This window comes from Anser brachyrhynchus (assembly GCF_964034855.1).
Source record: "Anser brachyrhynchus genome assembly, chromosome: 23".
Classification (NCBI taxonomy): Eukaryota; Metazoa; Chordata; class Aves; order Anseriformes; family Anatidae; genus Anser; species Anser brachyrhynchus.
The window spans coordinates 851,685-879,149 of record NC_137716.1 but is presented as its reverse complement, the minus strand read 5'-3'; positions in this window follow the sequence as shown (position 1 = coordinate 879,149).

Sequence of the window (27,465 nt, the reverse complement as noted above, 5' to 3'; positions counted from 1 at the left end):
GCACCACTGGGGATGCACTGCAGTGAGTCCAGAGAGTGCACTGGCCCCACAGGGGATGCACTGCAGTGAGTCCAGAGAGTGCACTGGCACTACTGGGGATGCAGTGCAGTGAGTCGAGAGAGTGCACTGGCACCACTGCGGATAAGTGCAGTGACTCTAGAGAGTGCACTGGCACCAGTGGGGTTGGAGTGCAGTGACTCTAGAGAGTGCACTGGCACCAGTGGGGATGCAGTGTAGTGAGTCCTGAGAGTGCACTGGCACCAGTGGGGATGCAGTGCAGTGAGTCCAGAGAGTGCACTGGCACCAGTGGGCATGCAGTGCAGTGAGTCCTTATAGTGCACTGGCACCAGTGGGGATGCAGTGCAGTGAGTCCAGAGAGTGCATTGGCACCAGTGGGGATGCAGTGCAGTGAGTCCAGAGAGTGCACTGGCACCAGTGGGGATGCAGTGCAGTGAGTCCAGAGAGTGCACTGGCACCACTGGGGATGCAGTGCAGTGAGTCCAGAGAGTGCACTGGCACCACCGGGGATTCACTGCAGTGAGTCCAGAGAGTGCACTGGCACCAGTGGGGATGCAGTGCAGTGAGTCCAGAGAATGCACTGGCACCACTGGGGATGCAGTGCAGTGAGTCCAGAGAGTGCACTGGCACCACTTGGGATGCGGTGCAGTGACTCCAGAAAGTGCACTGGCACTACTGGGGATGCAGTGCAGTGAGTCCAGAGAGTGCACTGGCACCACTGGGGATGCAGTGCAGTGAGTCCAGAGAGTGCACTGGCACCACTAGGGATGCAGTGCAGTGACTCCAGAAAGTGCACTGGCACTACTGGGGATGCAGTGCAGTGAGTCCAGAGAGTGCACTGGCACCAGTGGGTATGCAGTGCAGTGAGTGCAGAGAGTGCACTGGCACCAGTGGGGATGCAGTGCAGTCAGTTCAGAGAGTGCAATGGCACCAGTGGGGATGCAAAGCAGTGAGTCCAGAGAGTGCACTGGCATCACTGGGGATGCAGTGCAGTGTCTCCAGAGAGTGCACTGGCACCACTGGGGATGCAGTGCAGTGAGTGCAGAGAGTGAACTGGCACGACTGGGGATGCACTGCAGTGAGTCCAGAGAGTGCAGTGGCACCATTGGGGATGCAGTGTTGTGAATCCAGAGAGTGCACTGGCACCACTGGGGATGCAGTGCAGTTAGTCCAGAGAGTGCCCTTGCACCACTGGGGATACACTGCAGTGTGTCCAGAGAGTGCACTGGCACCACTGGGGATGCAGTGCAGTGAGTCCAGAGAGTGCACTGTCAACACTGGGGATGCACTGCAGTGAGTCCAGAGAATGACCTGGCACTAATGGGGATGCAGTGCAGTGATTCGAAAGAGTGCACTGGCACCACTGCGGATGCACTGCAGTGAGTCCGGAGAGTGCCCTGGCACCACAGGGGATGCAGTGCAGTTAGTCCAGAGAGTGCACTGGCACCACTGGGGATGCAGTGCAGTGAGTCCAGAGAGTGCACTGGCACCAGTGGGGATGCAGTGCAGTGAGTCCAGAGAGTGCACTGGCACCACTGGGGATGCAATGCAGTGAGTCCAGAGAGTGCTCTGGCTCCACTGGGGATGCAGTGCAGTGAGTACAGAGAGTGCACTGGCACCACTGGGGATGCAGTGCAGTGAGTACAGAGAGTGCAATGGCAGCACAGGGGATGCACTGCAGTGATTCCAGAGAGTGCACTGGTACCACTGGTGATGCAGTGCAGTGAGTCCAGAGAGTGCATTGGCACCACTGGGAATGCACTGCAGTGAGACCAGAGAGTGCACTTGCACCACTGGGGATGCAGTGCAGTGAGTCCAGAGAGTGCACTGGCACCACTGGGGATGCACTGCAGTGAGTCCAGAGAGTGCACTGGCAGCACAGGGGATGCACTGCAGTGAGTCCAGAGAGTGCACGGTCAGCACTGGGGATGCAGTGCAGTGAGTCCAGAAAGTGCACTGGCACCACTGGGGATGGTGTGCAGTGAGTCCAGAGAGTGCACTGGCACCACTGGGGATGCACTGCAGTGAGTCCAGAGAGTGCACTGGCACCACAGGGGATGCACTGCAGTGAGTCCAGAGAGTTCACTGGCACCACTGGGGATGCAGTGCAGTAAGACCAGAGAGTGCACTGGCACCACAGGGGATGCACTGCAGTGATTCCAGAAAGTGCACTGGCACCAGTGGGGATGCAGTGCAGTGAGTCCAGAGAGTGCACTGGCACCAGTGGGGATGGAGTGCAGTGAGTCCAGAGAGTTCACTGGCACCAGTGGGGATGCAGTGCAGTGAGTCCAGAGAGTGCACTGGCACCAGTGGGGTTGCAGTGCAGTGAGTCCAGAGAGTGCACTGGCACCACTGGGGATGCAGTGCAGTGAGTCCAGAGAGTGCACTGGCACCAGTAGGGATGCAGTGCAGTGACTCCAGAAAGTGCACTGGCACTACTGGGGATGCAGTGCAGTGAGTCCAGAGAGTGCACTGGCACCAGTGGGGATGCAGTTCAGTGAGTCCAAAGAGTGCACCGGCACCACTGGGGATGCACTGCAGTGACTGCAGAGACTGCACTGGCACCAGTGGGGATGCAGTGTAGTGAGTCCAGAGAGTGCACTGGTACCAGTGGGGTTGCAGTGCAGTGAGTCCAGAGAGTGCACTGGCACCAGTGGGGATGCAGTGCAGTGACTCCAGAGAGTGCACTGGCACCAGTGGTTATGCAGTGCTGTGAGGGCAGAGAGTGCACTGGCACCAGTGGGAATGCAGTGCAGTCAGTCCAGAGAGTGCACTGGCACCAGTGGGGATGCAAAGCAGTGACTCCAGAGAGTGCACTGTCAACACTGGGGATGCACTGCAGTGAGTCCAGAGAATAACCTGGCACTAATGGGGATGCAGTGCAGTGACTCGAAAGAGTGCACTGGCACCACTGCGAATGCACTGCAGTGAGTCCAGGAGAGTGCCCTGGCACCACAGGGGATGCAGTGCAGTTAGTCCAGAGAGTGCACTGGCACCCCTGGGGATGCAGTGCAGTGAGTCCAGAGAGTGCACTGGCACCACTGGGGATGCAGTGCAGTGAGTCCAGAGAGTGCACTGGCACCACTGGGGATGCAGTGCAGTGAGTCCTGAGAGTGCAATGGCAGCACAGGGGATGCACTGCAGTGATTCCAGAGAGTGCACTGGCACCACTGGGGATGCAGTGCAGTGAGTCCAGAGAGTGCATTGGTACCACTGGGAATGCACTGCAGTGAGTCCAGAGAGTGCACTGGCACCACTGGGGATGCAGTGCAATGAGTCCAGAGAGTGCACTGGCACCACTGGGGATGCACTGCAGTGAGTCCAGAGAGTGCACTGGCACCACAGGGGATGCACTGCAGTGAGTCCAGAGAGTGCACTGGCACCACTGGGGATGCAGTGCAGTAAGTCCAGAGAGTGCACTGGCACCACAGGGGATGCAGTGCAGTGATTCCAGAGAGTGCACTGGCACCACTGGGGATGCAGTGCAGTGAGTCCAGAGAGTGCACTGGCACCAGTGGGGATGCAGTGCAGTGAGTCCAGAGAGTGCACTGGCACCAGTGGGAATGCAGTGCAGTGACTCCAGAGAGTGCACTGGCAGCAGTGGGGATGCAGTGCAGTGAGTCCAGAGAGTGCTCTGGCACCACTGGGGATGCAGTGCAGTGACTCCAGAGAGTGCACTGGCACCACTGGGGATGCAGTGCAGTGAGTCCAGAGAGTGCACTGGCACCACTAGGGATGCAGTGCAGTGACTGCAGAAAGTGCACTGGCATTACTGGGGATGCAGTGCAGTGAGTCCAGAGAGTGCACTGGCACCAGTGGGGATGCAGTGCAGTGAGTCCAGAGAGTGCACTGGCACCACTGGGGATGCACTGCAGTGACTCCAGAGACTGCACTGGCACCAGTGGGGATGCAGTGTAGTGAGTCCAGAGAGTGCACTGGAACCAGTGGGGATGCAGTGCAGTGAGTCCAGAGAGTGCACTGGCACCAGTGGGGATGCAGTGCAGTGAGTCCAGAGAGTGCACTGGCACCACTGGGGATGCAGTGCAGTGACTCCAGAGAGTGCACTGGCACCAGTGGGGATGCAGTGCAGTGACTCCAGAGAGTGCAGTGGCACCAGTGGGGATGCAGTGCAGTGACTCCAGAAAGTGCACTTGCACTACTGCAGATGCAGTGCAGTGAGTCCAGAGAGTGCACTGGCACCAGTGGGGATGCAGTGCAGTGAGTCCAGAGAGTGCACTGGCACCACTGGGGATGCAGTGCAGTGAGTCCTGAGAGTGCACTGGCACCACTGGGGATGCAGTGTAGTGAGTCCAGAGAGTGCACTGGCACCAGTGGGGTTGCAGTGCAGTGAGTCCTTAGAGTGCACTGGCACCAGTGGGGATGCAGTGCAGTGAGTCCAGAGAGTGCACTGGCACCAGTGGGGATGCAGTGCAGTCAGTCCAGAGAGTGCACTGGCACCAGTGGGGATGCACTGCAGTGAGTCCAGAGAGTGCATTGGCACCAGTGGGGATGTAGTGCATTGAGTCCAGAGAGTGCACTGGCACCAGTGGGGATGCAGTGCAGTGAGTCCAGAGACTGCACTGGCACCACTGGGGATGCAGTGCAGTGAGTCCAGAGAGTGCACTGGCACCAGTGGGGATGCAGTACAGTGACTCCATAGAGTGCACTGGCACCAGTGGGGATGCAGTGCAGTGAGTCCAGAGAGTGCACTGGCAGCAGTGGGGATGCAGTGCAGTGAGTCCAGAGAGTGCACTGGCACCACTGGGGATGCAGTGCAGTGACTCCAGAGAGTGCACTGGCACCAGTGGGGATGCAGTGCAGTGAGTCCAGAGAGTGCACTGGCACCAGTAGGGATGCAGTGCAGTGACTCCAGAGAGTGCATTGACAAAAGTGGGGATGCAGTGCAGTGAGTCCAGAGAGTGCACTGGCACCACTGGGGATGCACTGCAGTGACTCCAGAGAGTGCACTGGCACCAGTGGGGATGCCGTGCAGTGAGTCCAGAGAGTGCACTGGCACCAGTGGGGATGCAGTGCAGTGAGTCCAGAGAGTGCACTGGCACCACTTCGGATCAGTGCAGTGACTCTAGAGAGTGCACTGGCACCAGTGGGGTTGGAGTGCAGTGACTCTAGAGAGTGCACTGGCACCAGTGGGGATGCAGTGCAGTGAGTCCAGAGAGTGCACTGGCACCACTAGGGAGGCAGTGCAGTGACTCCAGAAAGTGCACTGGCACTACTGGGGATGCAGTGCAGTGAGTCCAGAGAGTGCACTGGCACCAGTGGGGATGCAGTGCAGTGAGTCCAGGCAGTTCACTGGCACCAGTGGGGATGCAGTGCAGTGACTCCAGAGAGTGCACTGGCACCACTGGGGATGCAGTGCAGTGAGTCCAGAGAGTGCACTGGCACCAGTGGGGATGCAGTGCAGTGTCTCCAGAGAGTGTACTGGCACCAGTGGGGATGCAGTGCAGTGACTCCAGGGAGTGCACTGGCACCAGTGGGGATGCAGTGCAGTGAGTCCAGAGAGTGCACTGGCACCAGTGGGGTTGCAGTGCAGTGACTCCAGAGAGTGCACTGGTACCAGTGGGGATGCAGTGCAGTGACTCCAGAGAGTGCACTGGCAGCAGTGGGGCTGTAGTGCAGTGAGTCCAGAGAGTGCACTGGCACCAGTGGGGATGCAAAGCAGTGACTCCAGAGAGTGCACAGGCACCACTGGGGATGCAGTGCAGTGAGTCCAGAGAGTGCACTGGCACCAGTGGGGATGCAGTGCAGTGAGTCCAGAGAGTGCACTGGCACCACTGGGGATGCAATGCAGTGAGTCCAGAGAGTGCTCTGGCTCCACTGGGGATGCAGTGCAGTGAGTACAGAGAGTGCACTGGCACCAGTGGGGATGCAGTGCAGTGAGTACAGAGAGTGCAATGGCAGCACAGGGGATGCAGTGCAGTGATTCCAGAGAGTGCACTGGCACCACTGGTGATGCAGTGCAGTGAGTCCAGAGAGTGCATTGGTACCACTGGGAATGCACTGCAGTGAGTCCAGAGAGTGCACTGGCACCACTGGGGATGCAGTGCAATGAGTACAGAGAGTGCACTGGCACCACTGGGGATGCACTGCAGTGAGTCCAGAGAGTGCACTGGCACCACTGGGGATGCACTGAAGTGAGTCCAGAGAGTGCACTGGCACCACAGGGGATGCACTGCAGTGAGTCCAGAGAGTGCACTGGCACCACTGGGGATGCAGTGCAGTAAGTCCAGAGAGTGCACTGGCACCACTGGGGATGCAATGCAGTGAGTCCAGAGAGTGCTCTGGCTCCACTGGGGATGCAGTGCAGTGAGTCCAGAGAGTGCACTGGCACCACTGGGGATGCAGTGCAGTGAGTACAGAGAGTGCAATGGCAGCACAGGGGATGCACTGCAGTGATTCCAGAGAGTGCACTGGCACCACTGGTGATGCAGTGCAGTGAGTCCAGAGAGTGCATTGGTACCACTGGGAATGCACTGCAGTGAGTCCAGAGAGTGCACTGGCACCAATGGGGATGCAAAGCAGTGACTCCAGAGAGTGCACTGGCACCACAGGGGATGCACTGCAGTGAGTCCAGAGAGTGCACTGGCACCACTGGGGATGCAGTGCAGTAAGTCCAGAGAGTGCACTGGCACCACAGGGGATGCAGTGCAGTGATTCCATAGAGTGCACTGGCACCACTGGGGATGCAGTGCAGTGAGTCCAGAGAGTGCACTGGCACCAGTGGGGATGGAGTGCAGTGAGTCCAGAGAGTTCACTGGCACCAGTGGGGATGCAGTGCAGTGACTCCAGAGAGTGCACTGGCAGCAGTGGGGATGCAGTGCAGTGAGTCCAGGGAGTGCACTGGCACCAGTGGGGATGCAGTGCAGTGACTCCAGAGAGTGCACTGGCACCACTGGGGATGCAGTGCAGTGAGTCCAGAGAGTGCACTGGCACCACTAGGGATGCAGTGCAGTGACTCCAGAAAGTGCACTGGCACTACTGGGGATGCAGTGCAGTGAGTCCAGAGAGTGCACTGGCACCAGTGGGGATGCAGTGCAGTGAGTCCAGAGAGTGCACTGGCACCACTGGGGATGCACTGCAGTGACTCCAGAGACTGCACTGGCACCAGTGGGGATGCAGTGTAGTGACTCTAGAGAGTGCACTGGCACCAGTGGGGTTGCAGTGCAGTGAGTCCAGAGAGTGCACTGGCACCAGTGGGGATGCACTGCAGTGAGTCCAGAGAGTGCACTGGCACCACTGGGGATGCAGTGCAGTGAGTCCTGAGAGTGCACTGGCACCAGTGGGGATGCAGTGTAGTGAGTCCAGAGAGTGCACTGGCACCAGTGGGGTTGCAGTGCAGTGAGTCCAGAGAGTGCACTGGCACCAGTGGGGATGCAGTGCAGTGAGTCCAGAGAGTGCACTGGCACCAGTGGGAATGCAGTGCAATCAGTCCAGAGAGTGCACTGGCACCAGTGGGGATGCACTGCAGTGAGTCCAGAGAGTGCATTGGCACCAGTGGGGATGTAGTGCAGTGAGTCCAGAGAGTGCACTGGCACCAGTGGGGATGCAGTGCAGTGAGTCCAGAGACTGCACTGGCACCACTGGGGATGCAGTGCAGTGAGTCCTGAGAGTGCACTGGCACCAGTGGGGATGCAGTGCAGTGACTCCATAGAGTGCACTGGCACCAGTGGGGATGCAGTGCAGTGACTCCAGAGAGTGCACTGGTACCAGTGGGGATGCAGTGCAGTGAGTCCAGAGAGTGCACTGGCACCACTTCGGATCAGTGCAGTGACTCTAGAGAGTGCACTGGCACCAGTGGGGTTGGAGTGTAGTGACTCTAGAGAGTGCACTGGCACCCACTGGGGATGCACTGCAGTGACTCCAGAGACTGCACTGGCACCAGTGGGGATGCAGTGTAGTGAGTCCAGAGAGTGCACTGGCACCAGTGGGGTTGCAGTGCAGTGAGTCCAGAGAGTGCACTGGCACCAGTGAGGATGCAGTGCAGTGAGTCCAGAGAGTGCACTGGCACCAGTGGGGATGCAGTGCAGTGAGTCCAGAGAGTGCACTGGCACCAGTGGGGATGCAGTGCAGTGAGTCCAGAGAGTGCACTGGCACCAGTGGGGATGCAGTGCAGTCAGTCCAGAGAGTGCACTGGCACCAGTGGGGATGCACTGCAGTGAGTCCAGAGAGTGCATTGGCACCAGTGGGGATGTAGTGCAGTGAGTCCAGAGAGTGCACTGGCACCAGTGGGGATGCAGTGCAGTGAGTCCAGAGACTGCACTGGCACCACTGGGGATGCAGTGCAGTGAGTCCTGAGAGTGCAGTGGCACCAGTGGGGATGCAGTGCAGTGACTCCATAGAGTGCACTGGCACCAGTGGGGATGCAGTGCAGTGACTCCAGAGAGTGCACTGGTACCAGTGGGGATGCAGTGCAGTGAGTCCAGAGAGTGCACTGGCACCACTTCGGATCAGTGCAGTGACTCTAGAGAGTGCACTGGCACCAGTGGGGTTGGAGTGTAGTGACTCTAGAGAGTGCACTGGCACCAGTGGGGATGCAGTGCAGTGAGTCCAGAGAGTGCACTGGCACCACTAGGGAGGCAGTGCAGTGACTGCAGAAAGTGCACTGGCACTACTGGGGATGCAGTGCAGTGAGTCCACAGAGTGCACTGGCACCAGTGGGGATGCAGTGCAGTGAGTCCAGGCAGCTCACTGGCACCAGTGGGGATGCAGTGCAGTGACTCCAGATAGTGCACTGGCACCAGTGGGAATGCAGTGCAGTGAGTCCAGAGAGTGCACTGGCACCAGTGGGGATGCAGTGCAGTGTCTCCAGAGAGTGTACTGGCGCCACTGGGGATGCAGTGCAGTGACTCCAGAGAGTGCACTGGCACCAGTGGGGATGCAGTGCAGTGAGTCCAGAGAGTCGACTGGCACCAGTGGGGTGCAGTGCAGTGAGTCCAGAGAGTGCACTGGCACCAGTGGGGATGCAGTGTAGTGAGTCCAGAGAGTGCACTGGCACCAGTGGGGTTGCAGTGCAGTGAGTCCAGAGAGTGCACTGGCACCACTAGGGATGCAGTGCAGTGACTCCAGAAAGTGCACTGGCACTACTGGGGATGCAGTGCAGTGAGTCCAGAGAGTGCACTGGCACCAGTGGGGATGCAGTGCAGTGAGTCCAGAGAGTGCACTGGCACCACTGCGGATGCACTGCAGTGACTCCACAGACTGCACTGGCACCAGTGGGGATGCAGTGTAGTGAGTCCAGAGAGTGCACTGGCACCAGTGGGGTTGCAGTGCAGTGAGTCCAGAGAGTGCACTGGCACCAGTGGGGATGCAGTGCAGTGAGTCCAGAGAGTGCACTGGCACCACTGGGGATGCAGTGCAGTGAGTCCTGAGAGTGCACTGGCACCAGTGGGGATGCAGTGTAGTGAGTCCAGAGAGTGCACTGGCACCAGTGGGGTTGCAGTGCAGTGAGTCCAGAGAGTGCACTGGCACCAGTGGGGATGCTGTGCAGTGAGTCCAGAGAGTGCACTGGCACCAGTGGGGATGCAGTGCAGTGAGTCCAGAGAGTGCACTGGCACCAGTGGGGATGCACTGCAGTGAGTCCAGAGAGTGCATTGGCACCAGTGGGGATGTAGTGCAGTGAGTCCAGAGAGTGCACTGGCACCAGTGGGGATGCAGTGCAGTGAGTCCAGAGACTGCACTGGCACCACTGGGGATGCAGTGCAGTGAGTCCTGAGAGTGCACTGGCACCAGTGGGGATGCAGTGCAGTGACTCCATAGAGTGCACTGTCACCAGTGGGGATGCAGTGCAGTGACTCCAGAGAGTGCACTGGTACCAGTGGGGATGCAGTGCAGTGAGTCCAGAGAGTGCACTGGCACCACTTCGGATCAGTGCAGTGACTCTAGAGAGTGCACTGGCACCAGTGGGGTTGGAGTGTAGTGACTCTAGAGAGTGCACTGGCACCAGTGGGGATGCAGTGCAGTGAGTCCAGAGAGTGCACTGGCACCACTAGGGAGGCAGTGCAGTGACTGCAGAAAGTGCACTGGCACTACTGGGGATGCAGTGCAGTGAGTCCACAGAGTGCACTGGCACCAGTGGGGATGCAGTGCACTGACTCCAGAGAGTGCACTGGCACCAGTGGGGATGCAGTGCAGTGACTCCAGAGAGTGCACTGGCACCAGTGGGAATGCAGTGCAGTGAGTCCAGAGAGTGCACTGGCACCAGTGGGGATGATGTGCAGTGTCTCCAGAGAGTGTACTGGCGCCACTGGGGATGCAGTGCAGTGAGTCCAGAGAGTGCACTGGCACCAGTGGGGATGCAGTGCAGTGACTCCAGAGAGTCGACTGGCACCAGTGGGGTGCAGTGCAGTGAGTCCAGAGAGTGCACTGGCACCAGTGGGGATGCAGTGTAGTGAGTCCAGAGAGTGCACTGGCACCACTGGGGATGCAGTGCAGTGAGTACAGAGAGTGCAATGGCAGCACAGGGGATGCACTGCAGTGATTCCAGAGAGTGCACTGGCACCACTGGTGATGCAGTGCAGTGAGTCCAGAGAGTGCATTGGTACCACTGGGAATGCACTGCAGTGAGTCCAGAGAGTGCACTGGCACCAATGGGGATGCACTGAAGTGAGTCCAGAGAGTGCACTGGCACCACAGGGGATGCAGTGCAGTAAGTCCAGAGAGTGCACTGGCACCACAGGGGATGCAGTGCAGTGATTCCATAGAGTGCACTGGCACCACTGGGGATGCAGTGCAGTGAGTCCAGAGAGTGCACTGGCACCACTGGGGATGCACTGCAGTGACTCCAGAGACTGCACTGGCACCAGTGGGGATGCAGTGTAGTGAGTCCAGAGAGTGCACTGGCACCAGTGGGGTTGCAGTGCAGTGAGTCCAGAGAGTGCACTGGCACCAGTGGGGATGCAGTGCATTGAGTCCAGAGAGTGCACTGGCACCACTGGGGATGCAGTGCAGTGAGTCCAGAGAGTGCACTGGCACCACTGGGGATGCAGTGCAGTGAGTCCAGAGAGTGCACTGGCACCAGTGGGGTTGCAGTGCAGTGAGTCCAGAGAGTGCACTGGCACCAGTGGGGATGCAGTGCAGTGAGTCCAGAGAGTGCACTGGCACCAGTGGGGATGCAGTGCAGTCAGTCCAGAGAGTGCACTGGCACCAGTGGGGATGCACTGCAGTGAGTCCAGAGAGTGCATTGGCACCAGTGGGGATGTAGTGCAGTGAGTCCAGAGAGTGCACTGGCACCAATGGGGATGCAGTGCAGTGAGTCCAGAGACTGCACTGGCACCACTGGGGATGCAGTGCAGTGAGTCCTGAGAGTGCACTGGCACCAGTGGGGATGCAGTGCAGTGACTCCATAGAGTGCACTGGCACCAGTGGGGATGCAGTGCAGTGACTCCAGAGAGTGCACTGGTACCAGTGGGGATGCAGTGCAGTGAGTCCAGAGAGTGCACTGGCACCACTTCGGATCAGTGCAGTGACTCTAGAGAGTGCACTGGCACCAGTGGGGTTGGAGTGTAGTGACTCTAGAGAGTGCACTGGCACCCACTGGGGATGCACTGCAGTGACTCCAGAGACTGCACTGGCACCAGTGGGGATGCAGTGTAGTGAGTCCAGAGAGTGCACTGGCACCACTGGGGTTGCAGTGCAGTGAGTCCAGAGAGTGCACTGGAACCAGTGAGGATGCAGTGCAGTGAGTCCAGAGAGTGCACTGGCACCACTGGGGATGCAGTGCAGTGAGTCCTGAGAGTGCACTGGCACCAGTGGGGATGCAGTGTAGTGAGTCCAGAGAGTGCACTAGCACCAGTGGGGTTGCAGTGCAGTGAGTCCAGAGAGTGCACTGGCACCAGTGGGGATGCAGTGCAGTGAGTCCAGAGAGTGCACTGGCACCAGTGGGGATGCAGTGCAGTCAGTCCAGAGAGTGCACTGGCACCAGTGGGGATGCACTGCAGTGAGTCCAGAGAGTGCATTGGCACCAGTGGGGATGTAGTGCAGTGAGTCCAGAGAGTGCATTGGCACCAGTGGGGATGCAGTGCAGTGAGTCCAGAGACTGCACTGGCACCCCTGGGGATGCAGTGCAGTGAGTCCTGAGAGTGCAGTGGCACCAGTGGGGATGCAGTGCAGTGACTCCATAGAGTGCACTGGCACCAGTGGGGATGCAGTGCAGTGACTCCAGAGAGTGCACTGGTACCAGTGGGGATGCAGTGCAGTGAGTCCAGAGAGTGCACTGGCACCACTTCGGATGCACTGCAGTGACTCTAGAGAGTGCACTGGCACCAGTGGGGTTGGAGTGTAGTGACTCTAGAGAGTGCACTGGCACCAGTGGGGATGCAGTGCAGTGAGTCCAGAGAGTGCACTGGCACCACTAGGGAGGCAGTGCAGTGACTGCAGAAAGTGCACTGGCACTACTGGGGATGCAGTGCAGTGAGTCCACAGAGTGCACTGGCACCAGTGGGGATGCAGTGCAGTGAGTCCAGGCAGCTCACTGGCACCAGTGGGGATGCAGTGCAGTGACTCCAGAGAGTGCACTGGCACCAGTGGGAATGCAGTGCAGTGAGTCCAGAGAGTGCACTGGCACCAGTGGGGATGCAGTGCAGTGTCTCCAGAGAGTGTACTGGCGCCACTGGGGATGCAGTGCAGTGACTCCAGAGAGTGCACTGGCACCAGTGGGGATGCAGTGCAGTGAGTCCAGAGAGTGCACTGGCACCACTGGGGATGCAGTGCAGTGAGTCCTGAGAGTGCACTGGCACCAGTGGGGATGCAGTGTAGTGAGTCCAGAGAGTGCACTGGCACCAGTGGGGTTGCAGTGCAGTGAGTCCAGAGAGTGCACTGGCACCAGTGGGGATGCAGTGCAGTGAGTCCAGAGAGTGCACTGGCACCAGTGGGGATGCAGTGCAGTCAGTCCAGAGAGTGCACTGGCACCAGTGGGGATGCACTGCAGTGAGTCCAGAGAGTGCATTGGCACCAGTGGGGATGTAGTGCAGTGAGTCCAGAGAGTGCACTGGCACCAGTGGGGATGCAGTGCAGTGAGTCCAGAGACTGCACTGGCACCACTGGGGATGCAGTGCAGTGAGTCCTGAGAGTGCACTGGCACCAGTGGGGATGCAGTGCAGTGACTCCATAGAGTGCACTGGCACCACTGGGGATGCAGTGCAGTGACTCCAGAGAGTGCACTGGTACCAGTGGGGATGCAGTGCAGTGAGTCCAGAGAGTGCACTGGCACCACTTCGGATCAGTGCAGTGACTCTAGAGAGTGCACTGGCACCAGTGGGGTTGGAGTGTAGTGACTCTAGAGAGTGCACTGGCACCAGTGGGGATGCAGTGCAGTGAGTCCAGAGAGTGCACTGGCACCACTAGGGAGGCAGTGCAGTGACTGCAGAAAGTGCACTGGCACTACTGGGGATGCAGTGCAGTGAGTCCAGAGAGTGCACTGGCACCAGTGGGGATGCAGTGCAGTGAGTCCAGGCAGCTCACTGGCACCAGTGGGGATGCAGTGCAGTGACTCCAGAGAGTGCACTGGCACCAGTGGGAATGCAGTGCAGTGAGTCCAGAGAGTGCACTGGCACCAGTGGGGATGCAGTGCAGTGTCTCCAGAGAGTGTACTGGCGCCACTGGGGATGCAGTGCAGTGAGTCCAGAGAGTGCACTGGCACCAGTGGGGATGCAGTGCAGTGAGTCCAGAGAGTCGACTGGCACCAGTGGGGTGCAGTGCAGTGAGTCCAGAGAGTGCACTGGCACCAGTGGGGATGCAGTGTAGTGAGTCCAGAGAGTGCACTGGCACCAGTGGGGTTGCAGTGCAGTGAGTCCAGAGAGTGCACTGGCACCACTAGGGATGCAGTGCAGTGACTCCAGAAAGTGCACTGGCACTACTGGGGATGCAGTGCAGTGAGTCCAGAGAGTGCACTGGCACCAGTGGGGATGCAGTGCAGTGAGTCCAGAGAGTGCACTGGCACCACTGGGGATGCACTGCAGTGACTCCAGAGACTGCACTGGCACCAGTGGGGATGCAGTGTAGTGAGTCCAGAGAGTGCACTGGCACCAGTGGGGTTGCAGTGCAGTGAGTCCAGAGAGTGCACTGGCACCACTGGGGATGCAGTGCAGTGAGTCCAGAGAGTGCACTGGCACCACTGGGGATGCAGTGCAGTGAGTCCTGAGAGTGCACTGGCACCAGTGGGGATGCAGTGTAGTGAGTCCAGAGAGTGCACTGGCACCAGTGGGGTTGCAGTGCAGTGAGTCCAGAGAGTGCACTGGCACCAGTGGGGATGCACTGCAGTGAGTCCAGAGAGTGCACTGGCACCAGTGGGGATGCAGTGCAGTCAGTCCAGAGAGTGCACTGGCACCAGTGGGGATGCACTGCAGTGAGTCCAGAGAGTGCATTGGCACCAGTGGGGATGTAGTGCAGTGAGTCCAGAGAGTGCACTGGCACCAGTGTGGATGCAGTGCAGTGAGTCCAGAGACTGCACTGGCACCACTGGGGATGCAGTGCATTGAGTCCTGAGAGTGCACTGGCACCAGTGGGGATGCAGTGCAGTGACTCCATAGAGTGCACTGGCACCAGTGGGGATGCAGTGCAGTGACTCCAGAGAGTGCACTGGTACCAGTGGGGATGCAGTGCAGTGAGTCCAGAGAGTGCACTGGCACCACTTCGGATCAGTGCAGTGACTCTAGAGAGTGCACTGGCACCAGCGGGGTTGGAGTGTAGTGACTCTAGAGAGTGCACTGGCACCAGTGGGGATGCAGTGCAGTGAGTCCAGAGAGTGCACTGGCACCACTAGGGAGGCAGTGCAGTGACTGCAGAAAGTGCACTGGCACTACTGGGGATGCAGTGCAGTGAGTCCACAGAGTGCACTGGCACCAGTGGGGATGCAGTGCAGTGACTCCAGAGAGTGCACTGGCACCAGTGGGAATGCAGTGCAGTGAGTCCAGAGAGTGCACTGGCACCAGTGGGGATGATGTGCAGTGTCTCCAGAGAGTGTACTGGCGCCACTGGGGATGCAGTGCAGTGAGTCCAGAGAGTGCACTGGCACCAGTGGGGATGCAGTGCAGTGACTCCAGAGAGTCGACTGGCACCAGTGGGGTGCAGTGCAGTGAGTCCAGAGAGTGCACTGGCACCAGTGGGGATGCAGTGTAGTGAGTCCAGAGAGTGCACTGGCACCAGTGGGGTTGCAGTGCAGTGAGTCCAGAGAGTGCACTGGCACCAGTGGGTATGCAGTGCAGTGAGTGCAGAGAGTGCACTGGCACAAGTGGGGATGCAGTGCAGTCAGTTCAGAGAGTGCAATGGCACCAGTGGGGATGCAAAGCAGTGAGTCCAGAGAGTGCACTGGCACCACTGGGGATGCACTGCAGTGTCTCCAGAGAGTGCACTGGCACCACTGGGGATGCAGTGCAGTGAGTCCAGAGAGTGCACTGGCATCACTGGGGATGCAGTTCAGTGAGTGCAGAGAGTGCACTGGCACCACTGGGGATGCAGTGCAGTGAGTGCAGAGAGTGCAGTGGCACCATTGGGGATGCAGTTCTGTGAGTCCAGAGAGTTCACTGGCACCACTGGGATTTTAGTGCAGTTAGTCCAGAGAGTGCCCTTGCACCACTGGGGATACACTGCAGTGTGTCCAGAGAGTGCACTGGCACCAGTGGGGATGCAGTGCAGTGAGTCCAGAGAGTGCACTGGCACCACCGGGGATGCACTGCAGTGAGTCCAGAGAATGACCTGGCACTAATGGGGATGCAGTGCAGTGACTCGAAAGAGTGCACTGGCACGACTGCGGATGCACTGCAGTGAGTCCGGAGAGTGCCCTGGCACCACAGGGGATGCAGTGCAGTTAGTCCAGAGAGTGCACTGGCACCACTGGGGATGCAGTGCAGTGAGTCCAGAGAGTGCACTGGCACCAGTGGGGATGTAGTGCAGTGAGTCCAGAGAGTGCACTGGCACCACTGGGGATGCAATGCAGTGAGTCCAGAGAGTGCTCTGGCTCCACTGGGGATGCAGTGCAGTGAGTACAGAGAGTGCACTGGCACCACTGGGGATGCAGTGCAGTGAGTACAGAGAGTGCAATGGCAGCACAGGGGATGCACTGCAGTGATGCCAGAGAGTGCACTGGCACCACTGGTGATGCAGTGCAGTGAGTCCAGAGAGTGCATTGGCACCAGTGGGAATGCACTGCAGTGAGTCCAGAGAGTGCACTGGCACCACTGGGGATGCACTGCAGTCAGTCCAGAGAGTGCACTGGCACCACTGGGGATGCAGTGCAGTGAGTCCAGAGAGTGCACTGGCACCACTGGGGATGCAGTGCAGTGAGTCCAGAGAGTGCACTGGCACCACAGGGGATGCACTGCAGTGAGTCCAGAGAGTGCACTGGCACCACTGGGGATGCAGTGCACTAAGTCCAGAGAGTGCACTGGCACCACAGGGGATGCAGTGCAGTGATTCCAGAGAGTGCACTGGCACCAGTGGGGATGCAGTGCAGTGAGTCCAGAGAGTGCACTGGCACCAGTGGGGATGGAGTGCAGTGAGTCCAGAGAGTTCACTGGCACCAGTGGGGATGCAGTGCAGTGACTCCAGAGAGTGCACTGGCAGCAGTGGGGATGCAGTGCAGTGAGTCCAGAGAGTGCACTGGCACCACTGGTGAGGCAGTGCAGTGAGTCCAGAGAGTGCACTGGCACCACTGGGGATGCAGTGCAGTGAGTCCAGAGAGTGCACTGGCACCACTAGGGATGCAGTGCAGTGACTCCAGAAAGTGCACTGGCACTACTGGGGATGCAGTGCAGTGAGTCCAGAGAGTGCACTGGCACCAGTGGGGATGCAGTGCAGTGAGTCCAAAGAGTGCACTGGCACCACTGGGGATGCACTGCAGTGACTGCAGAGACTGCACTGGCACCAGTGGGGATGCAGTGTAGTGAGTCCAGAGAGTGCAGTGGCACCATTGGGGATGCAGTGCTGTGAGTCCAGAGTGCACTGGCAACACTGGGGTTTTAGTGCAGTTAGTCCAGAGAGTGCCCTTGCACCACTGGGGATACACTGCAGTGTGTCCAGAGAGTTCACTGGCACCACTGGGGATGCAGTGCAGTGAGTCCAGAGAGTGCACTGTCAACACTGGGGATGCACTGCAGTGAGTCCAGAGAATGACCTGGCACTAATGGGGATGCAGTGCAGTGAGTCCAAAGAGTGCACTGGCACCACTGCGAATGCACTGCAGTGAGTCCGGAGAGTGCCCTGGCACCACAGGGGATGCAGTGCAGTTAGTCCAGAGAGTGCACTGGCACCACTGGGGATGCAGTGCAGTGAGTCCAGAGAGTGCACTGGCACCACTGGGGATGCAGTGCAGTGAGTCCAGAGAGTGCACTGGCACCAGTGGGTATGCAGTGCTGTGAGTGCAGAGAGTGCACTGGCACCAGTGGGGATGCAGTGCAGTCAGTCCAGAGAGTGCAATGGCACCAGTGGGGATGCAAAGCAGTGACTCCAGAGAGTGCACTGGCACCACTGGGGATGCACTGCAGTGTCTCCAGAGAGTGCACTGGCACCACTGGGGCTGCAGTGCAGTGAGTCCAGAGAGTGCACTGGCATCACTGGAGATGCAGTTCAGTGAGTGCAGAGAGTGCACTGGCACCACTGGGGATGCAGTGCAGTGAGTGCAGAGAGTGCACTGGCACCACTGGGGATGCACTGCAGTGAGTCCAGAGAGTGCAGTGGCACCATTGGGGATGCAGTGCTGTGAGTCCAGAGAGTGCACTGGCACCACTGGGGTTTTAGTGCAGTTAGTCAAGAGAGTACCCTTGCACCACTGGGGATACACTGCAGTGTGTCCAGAGAGTGCACTGGCACCACTGGGGATGCAGTGCAGTGAGTCCAGAGAGTGCACTGTCAACACTGGGGATGCACTGCAGTGAGTCCAGAGAATGACCTGGCACTAATGGGGATGCAGTGCAGTGAGTCCAAAGAGTGCACTGGCACCACTGCGAATGCACTGCAGTGAGTCCGGAGAGTGCCCTGGCACCACAGGGGATGCAGTGCAGTTAGTCCAGAGAGTGCACTGGCACCACTGGTGATGCAGTGCAGTGAGTCCAGAGAGTGCACTGGCACCACTGGGGATGCAGTGCAGTGAGTCCAGAGAGTGCACTGGCACCACTGGGGATGCAATGCAGTGAGTCCAGAGAGTGCTCTGGCTCCACTGGGGATGCAGTGCAGTGAGTACAGAGAGTGCACTGGCACCACTGGGGATGCAGTGCAGTGAGTACAGAGAGTGCACTGGCACCACTGGGGATGCACTGCAGTGAGTCCAGAGAGTGCACTGGCATCACTGGGGATGCACTGAAGTGAGTACAGAGAGTGCACTGGCACCACAGGGGATGCACTGCAGTGAGTCCAGAGAGTGCACTGGCACCACTGGGGATGCAGTGCAGTAAGTCCAGAGAGTGCACTGGCACCAGTGGGGATGCAGTGCAGTGAGTCCAGAGAGTGCACTGGCACCACTGGGGATGCACTGCAGTGAGTCCAGAGAGTGCACTGGCACCAGTGGGGATGGAGTGCAGTGAGTCCAGAGAGTTCACTGGCACCAGTGGGGATGCAGTGCAGTGACTCCAGAGAGTGCACTGGCAGCAGTGGGGATGCAGTGCAGTGAGTCCAGAGAGTGCACTGGCACCACTGGGGATGCAGTGCAGTGACTCCAGAGAGTGCACTGGCACCACTGGGGATGCAGTGCAGTGAGTCCAGAGAGTGCACTGGCACCACTAGGGATGCAGTGCAGTGACTCCAGAAAGTGCACTGGCACTACTGGGGATGCAGTGCAGTGAGTCCAGAGAGTGCACTGGCACCAGTGGGGATGCAGTGCAGTGAGTCCAGAGAGTGCACTGGCACCACTGGGGATGCACTGCAGTGACTACAGAGACTGCACTGGCACCAGTGGGGATGCAGTGCAGTCAGTCCAGAGAGTGCACTGGCACCAGTGGGGATGCAGTGCAGTGAGTCCAGAGAGTGCATTAGCACCAGTGGGGATGTAGTGCATTGAGTCCAGAGAGTGCACTGGCACCAGTGGGGATGCAGTGCAGTGACTCCAGAGAGTGCACTGGCACCACTGGGGATGCAGTGCAGTGAGTCCAGAGAGTGCACTGGCAGCAGTGGGGATGCAGTGCAGTGACTCCATAGAGTGCACTGGCACCAGTGGGGATGCAGTGCAGTGAGTCCAGAGAGTGCACTGGCACCACTGCGGATCAGTGCAGTGACTCTAGAGAGTGCACTGGCACCAGTGGGGTTGGAGTGCAGTGACTCTAGAGAGTGCACTGGCACCAGTGGGGATGCAGTGTAGTGAGTCCTGAGAGTGCACTGGCACCAGTGGGGATGCAGTGCAGTGAGTGCAGAGAGTGCACTGGCACCAGTGGGGATGCAGTGCAGTGAGTCCAGAGAGTGCACTGGCACCACTGGGGATGCAGTGCAGTGAGTCCTTATAGTGCACTGGCACCAGTGGGGATGCAGTGCAGTGAGTCCAGAGAGTGCACTGGCACCACTGGGGATGCAGTGCAGTGAGTCCTTATAGTGCACTGGCACCAGTGGGGATGCAGTGCAGTGAGTCCAGAGAGTGCACTGGCACCACTGGGGATGCACTGCAGTGACTACAGAGACTACAATGGCACCAGTGGGGATGCCGTGCAGTGAGTCCAGAGAGTGCACTGGCACCAGTGGGGATGCAGTGCAGTGAGTCCAGAGAGTGCAGTGGTACCACTTCGGATCAGTGCAGTGACTCTAGAGAGTGCACTGGCACCAGTGGCGTTGGAGTGCAGTGACTCTAGAGAGTGCACTGGCACCAGTGCTCATGCAGTGCAGTGAGTCCAGAGAGTGCACTGGCACCACTAGGGAGGCAGTGCAGTGACTGCAGAAAGTGCACTGGCACTACTGGGGATGCAGTGCAGTGAGTACAGAGAGTGCACTGGCACCACTGGGGATGCACTGCAGTGAGTCCAGAGAGTGCACTGGCATCACTGGGGATGCACTGAAGTGAGTACAGAGAGTGCACTGGCACCACAGGGGATGCACTGCAGTGAGTCCAGAGAGTGCACTGGCACCACTGGGGATGCAGTGCAGTAAGTCCAGAGAGTGCACTGGCACCACTGGGGATGCAGTGCAGTGAGTCCAGAGAGTGCACTGGCACCACTGGGGATGCACTGCAGTGAGTCCAGAGAGTGCACTGGCACCAGTGGGGATGGAGTGCAGTGAGTCCAGAGAGTTCACTGGCACCAGTGGGGATGCAGTGCAGTGACTCCAGAGAGTGCACTGGCAGCAGTGGGGATGCAGTGCAGTGAGTCCAGAGAGTGCACTGGCACCACTGGGGATGCAGTGCAGTGACTCCAGAGAGTGCACTGGCACCACTGGGGATGCAGTGCAGTGAGTCCAGAGAGTGCACTGGCACCACTAGGGATGCAGTGCAGTGACTCCAGAAAGTGCACTGGCACTACTGGGGATGCAGTGCAGTGAGTCCAGAGAGTGCACTGGCACCAGTGGGGATGCAGTGCAGTGAGTCCAGAGAGTGCACTGGCACCACTGGGGATGCACTGCAGTGACTACAGAGACTGCACTGGCACCAGTGGGTATGCAGTGCAGTCAGTCCAGAGAGTGCACTGGCACCAGTGGGGATGCAGTGCAGTGAGTCCAGAGAGTGCATTGGCACCAGTGGGGATGTAGTGCATTGAGTCCAGAGAGTGCACTGGCACCAGTGGGGATGCAGTGCAGTGACTCCAGAGAGTGCACTGGCACCACTGGGGATGCAGTGCAGTGAGTCCAGAGAGTGCACTGGCAGCAGTGGGGATGCAGTGCAGTGACTCCATAGAGTGCACTGGCACCAGTCGGGATGCAGTGCAGTGAGTCCAGAGAGTGCACTGGCACCACTGCGGATCAGTGCAGTGACTCTAGAGAGTGCACTGGCACCAGTTGGGTTGGAGTGCAGTGACTCTAGAGAGTGCACTGGCACCAGTGGGGATGCAGTGTAGTGAGTCCTGAGAGTGCACTGGCACCAGTGGGGATGCAGTGCAGTGAGTGCAGAGAGTGCACTGGCACCAGTGGGGATGCAGTGCAGTGAGTCCAGAGAGTGCACTGGCACCACTGGGGATGCAGTGCAGTGAGTCCTTATAGTGCACTGGCACCAGTGGGGATGCAGTGCAGTGAGTCCAGAGAGTGCACTGGCACCACTGGGGATGCAGTGCAGTGAGTGCAGAGAGTGCACTGGCACCAGTGGGGATTCAGTGCAGTGAGTCCAGAGAGTGCACTGGCACCACTGGGGATGCACTGCAGTGACTACAGAGACTGCACTGGCACCAGTGGGGATGCCGTGCAGTGAGTCCAGAGAGTGCACTGGCACCAGTGGGGATGCAGTGCAGTGAGTCCAGAGAGTGCAGTGGTACCACTTCGGATCAGTGCAGTGACTCTAGAGAGTGCACTGGCACCAGTGGCGTTGGAGTGCAGTGACTCTAGAGAGTGCACTGGCACCAGTGGGGATGCAGTGCAGTGAGTCCAGAGAGTGCACTGGCACCACTAGGGAGGCAGTGCAGTGACTGCAGAAAGTGCACTGGCACTACTGGGGATGCAGTGCAGTGAGTCCACAGAGTGCACTGGCACCAGTGGGGATGCAGTGCAGTGAGTCCAGGCAGTTCACTGGCACCAGTGGGGATGCAGTGCAGTGACTCCAGAGAGTGCACTGGCACCAGTGGGAATGCAGTGCAGTGAGTCCAGAGAGTGCACTGGCACCAGTGGGGATGCAGTGCAGTGTCTCCAGAGAGTGTACTGGCGCCACTGGGGATGCAGTGCAGTGACTCCAGAGAGTGCACTGGCACCACTGTGGATGCACTGCAGTGAGTCCAGAGAGTGCTCTGGCTCCACTGGGGATGCAGTGCAGTGAGTACAGAGAGTGCACTGGCACCACTGGGGATGCAGTGCAGTGAGTACAGAGAGTGCAATGGCAGCACAGGGGATGCACTGCAGTGATTCCAGAGAGTGCACTGGCACCACTGGTGATGCAGTGCAGTGAGTCCAGAGAGTGCATTGGTACAACTGGGAATGCACTGCAGTGAGTCCAGAGAGTGCACTGGCACCAGTGGGGATGCAGTGCAGTGAGTCCAGAGAGTGCACTGGCACCACTGGGGATGCAATGCAGTGAGTCCAGAGAGTGCTCTGGCTCCACTGGGAATGCAGTGCAGTGAGTACAGAGAGTGCACTGGCACCAGTGGGGATGCAGTGCAGTGAGTACAGAGAGTGCAATGGCAGCACAGGGGATGCACTACAGTGATTCCAGAGAGTGCACTGGCACCACTGGTGATGCAGTGCAGTGAGTCCAGAGAGTGCATTGGTACCACTGGGAATGTACTGCAGTGAGTCCAGAGAGTGCACTGGCACCACTGGGGATGCAGTGCAATGAGTCCAGAGAGTGCACTGGCACCACTGGGGATGCACTGCAGTGAGTCCAGAGAGTACACTGGCACCACTGGGGATGCACTGCAGTGAGTCCAGAGAGTGCACTGGCACCACAGGGGATGCAGTGCAGTGAGTCCAGAGAGTGCACTGGCACCACTGGGGATGCAGTGCAGTGAGTCCAGAGAGTGCACTGGCACCACTGGGGATGCAGTGCAGTGAGTCCAGAGAGTTCACTGGCACCAGTGGGGATGCAGTGCAGTGACTCCAGAGAGTGCAATGGCAGTAGTGGGGATGCAGTGCAGTGAGTCCAGAGAGTGCACTGGCACCACTGGGGATGCAGTGCAGTGAGTCCAGAGAGTGCACTGGCACCACTGGGGATGCAGTGCAGTGAGTCCAGAGAGTGCACTGGCACCAGTGGGGATGCACTGCAGTGAGTCCAGAGAGTGCACTGGCACCACTGGGGATGCAGTGCAGTGACTCCAGAGAGTGCACTGGCACCAGTGGGGATGCAGTGCAGTGACTCCAGAGAGTGCACTGGCACCACTAGGGATGCAGTGCAGTGACTCCAGAAAGTGCACTGGCACTACTGGGGATGCAGTGCAGTGAGTCCAGAGAGTGCACTGGCACCAGTGGGGATGCAGTGCAGTGACTCCAGAGAGTGCACTGGCACCACTGGGGATGCAGTGCAGTGAGTCCAGAGAGTGCACTGGCAGCAGTGGGGATGCAGTGTAGTGAGTCCAGAGAGTGCACTGGTACCAGTGGGGATGCAGTGCAGTGAGTCCAGAGAGTGCACTGGTACCAGTGGGGATGCAGTGCAGTGAGTCCAGAGAGTGCACTGGCACCACTGCGGATCAGTGCAGTGACTCTAGAGAGTGCACTGGCACCAGTGTGGTTGGAGTGCAGTGACTCTAGAGAGTGCACTGGCACCAGAGGTGATGCAGTGCAGTGAGTCCTGAGAGTGCACTGGCACCAGTGGGGATGCAGTGCAGTGAGTGCAGAGAGTGCACTGGCACCAGTGGGGATGCAGTGCAGTGAGTCCAGAGAGTGCACTGGCACCACTGGGGATGCAGTGCAGTGAGTCCTTATAGTGCACTGGCACCAGTGGGGATGCAGTGCAGTGAGTCCAGAGAGTGCACTGGCACCAGTAGGGAATCAGTGCAGTGACTCCAGAGAGTGCATTGACACCAGTGGGTATGCAGTGCAGTGAGTCCAGAGAGTGCACTGGCACCACTGGGGATGCACTGCAGTGACTCCTGAGAGTGCACTGGCACCAGTGGGGATGCCGTGCAGTGAGTCCAGAGAGTGCACTGGCACCAGTGGGGATGCAGTGCAGTGAGTCCAGGGAGTGCACTGGCACCACTTCGGATCAGTGCAGTGACTCTAGAGAGTGCACTGGCACCAGTGGGGTTGGAGTGTAGTGACTCTAGAGAGTGCACTGGCACCAGTGGGGATGCAGTGCAGTGAGTCCAGAGAGTGCACTGGCACCACTAGGGAGGCAGTGCAGTGACTGCAGAAAGTGCACTGGCACTACTGGGGATGCAGTGCAGTGAGTCCAGAGAGTGCACTGGCACCACTAGGGATGCAGTGCAGTGAGTCCAGGCAGTTCACTGGCACCAGTGGGGATGCAGTGCAGTGACTCCAGAGAGTGCACTGGCACCACCGGGGATGCAGTGTAGTGACTACAGAGACTACACTGGCACCAGTGGGGATGCCGTGCAGTGAGTCCAGAGAGTGCACTGGCACCAGTGGGGATGCAGTGCAGTGAGTCCAGAGAGTGCACTGGCACCACTAGGGAGGCAGTGCAGTGACTGCAGAAAGTGCACTGGCACTACTGGGGATGCAGTGCAGTGAGTACAGAGAGTGCAGTGGCACCACTGGGGATGCACTGCAGTGAGTCCAGAGAGTGCACTGGCATCACTGGGGATGCACTGAAGTGAGTACAGAGAGTGCACTGGCACCACAGGGGATGCACTGCAGTGAGTCCAGAGAGTGCACTGGCACCACTGGGGATGCAGTGCAGTAAGTCCAGAGAGTGCACTGGCACCACTGGGGATGCAGTGCAGTGAGTCCAGAGAGTGCACTGGCACCACTGGGGATGCACTGCAGTGAGTCCAGAGAGTGCACTGGCACCAGTGGGGATGGAGTGCAGTGAGTCCAGAGAGTTCACTGGCACCAGTGGGGATGCAGTGCAGTGACTCCAGAGAGTGCACTGGCAGCAGTGGGGATGCAGTGCAGTGAGTCCAGAGAGTGCACTGGCACCACTGGGGATGCAGTGCAGTGACTCCAGAGAGTGCACTGGCACCACTGGGGATGCAGTGCAGTGAGTCCAGAGAGTGCACTGGCACCACTAGGGATGCAGTGCAGTGACTCCAGAAAGTGCACTGGCACTACTGGGGATGCAGTGCAGTGAGTCCAGAGAGTGCACTGGCACCAGTGGGGATGCAGTGCAGTGAGTCCAGAGAGTGCACTGGCACCACTGGGGATGCACTGCAGTGACTACAGAGACTGCACTGGCACCAGTGGGGATGCAGTGCAGTCAGTCCAGAGAGTGCACTGGCACCAGTGGGGATGCAGTGCAGTGAGTCCAGAGAGTGCATTGGCACCAGTGGGGATGTAGTGCATTGAGTCCAGAGAGTGCACTGGCACCAGTGGGGATGCAGTGCAGTGACTCCAGAGAGTGCACTGGCACCACTGGGGATGCAGTGCAGTGAGTCCAGAGAGTGCACTGGCAGCAGTGGGGATGCAGTGCAGTGACTCCATAGAGTGCACTGGCACCAGTCGGGATGCAGTGCAGTGAGTCCAGAGAGTGCACTGGCACCACTGCTGATCAGTGCAGTGACTCTAGAGAGTGCACTGGCACCAGTTGGGTTGGAGTGCAGTGACTCTAGAGAGTGCACTGGCACCAGTGGGGATGCAGTGTAGTGAGTCCTGAGAGTGCACTGGCACCAGTGGGGATGCAGTGCAGTGAGTGCAGAGAGTGCACTGGCACCAGTGGGGATGCAGTGCAGTGAGTCCAGAGAGTGCACTGGCACCACTGGGGATGCAGTGCAGTGAGTCCTTATAGTGCACTGGCACCAGTGGGGATGCAGTGCAGTGAGTCCAGAGAGTGCACTGGCACCACTGGGGATGCAGTGCAGTGAGTCCTTATAGTGCACTGGCACCAGTGGGGATGCAGTGCAGTGAGTCCAGAGAGTGCACTGGCACCACTGGGGATGCACTGCAGTGACTACAGAGACTGCACTGGCACCAGTGGGGATGCCGTGCAGTGAGTCCAGAGAGTGCACTGGCACCAGTGGGGATGCAGTGCAGTGAGTCCAGAGAGTGCAGTGGTACCACTTCGGATCAGTGCAGTGACTCTAGAGAGTGCACTGGCACCAGTGGCGTTGGAGTGCAGTGACTCTAGAGAGTGCACTGGCACCAGTGGGGATGCAGTGCAGTGAGTCCAGAGAGTGCACTGGCACCACTAGGGAGGCAGTGCAGTGACTGCAGAAAGTGCACTGGCACTACTGGGGATGCAGTGCAGTGAGTCCACAGAGTGCACTGGCACCAGTGGGGATGCAGTGCAGTGAGTCCAGGCAGTTCACTGGCACCAGTGGGGATGCAGTGCAGTGACTCCAGAGAGTGCACTGGCACCAGTGGGAATGCAGTGCAGTGAGTCCAGAGAGTGCACTGGCACCAGTGGGGATGCAGTGCAGTGTCTCCAGAGAGTGTACTGGCGCCACTGGGGATGCAGTGCAGTGACTCCAGAGAGTGCACTGGCACCACTGTGGATGCACTGCAGTGAGTCCAGAGAGTGCTCTGGCTCCACTGGGGATGCAGTGCAGTGAGTACAGAGAGTGCACTGGCACCACTGGGGATGCAGTGCAGTGAGTACAGAGAGTGCAATGGCAGCACAGGGGATGCACTGCAGTGATTCCAGAGAGTGCACTGGCACCACTGGTGATGCAGTGCAGTGAGTCCAGAGAGTGCATTGGTACAACTGGGAATGCACTGCAGTGAGTCCAGAGAGTGCACTGGCACCAGTGGGGATGCAGTGCAGTGAGTCCAGAGAGTGCACTGGCACCACTGGGGATGCAATGCAGTGAGTCCAGAGAGTGCTCTGGCTCCACTGGGAATGCAGTGCAGTGAGTACAGAGAGTGCACTGGCACCAGTGGGGATGCAGTGCAGTGAGTACAGAGAGTGCAATGGCAGCACAGGGGATGCACTGCAGTGATTCCAGAGAGTGCACTGGCACCACTGGTGATGCAGTGCAGTGAGTCCAGAGAGTGCATTGGTACCACTGGGAATGTACTGCAGTGAGTCCAGAGAGTGCACTGGCACCACTGGGGATGCAGTGCAATGAGTCCAGAGAGTGCACTGGCACCACTGGGGATGCACTGCAGTGAGTCCAGAGAGTGCACTGGCACCACTGGGGATGCACTGCAGTGAGTCCAGAGAGTGCACTGGCACCACAGGGGATGCAGTGCAGTGAGTCCAGAGAGTGCACTTGCACCACTGGGGATGCAGTGCAGTGAGTCCAGAGAGTGCACTGGCACCACTGGGGATGGAGTGCAGTGAGTCCAGAGAGTTCACTGGCACCAGTGGGGATGCAGTGCAGTGACTCCAGAGAGTGCAATGGCAGTAGTGGGGATGCAGTGCAGTGAGTCCAGAGAGTGCACTGGCACCACTGGGGATGCAGTGCAGTGAGTCCAGAGAGTGCACTGGCACCACTGGGGATGCAGTGCAGTGAGTCCAGAGAGTGCACTGGCACCACTAGGGATGCAGTGCAGTGACTCCAGAAAGTGCACTGGCACTACTGGGGATGCAGTGCAGTGAGTCCAGAGAGTGCACTGGCACCAGTGGGGATGCAGTGCAGTGAGTCCAGAGAGTGCACTGGCACCACCGGGGATGCACTGCAGTGAGTCCAGAGACTGCACTGGCACCAGTGGGGATGCAGTGTAGTGAGTCCAGAGAGTGCACTGGCACCAGTGGGGTTGCAGTGCAGTGAGTCCAGAGAGTGCACTGGCACCAGTGGGGATGCACTGCAGTGAGTCCAGAGAGTGCACTGGCACCAC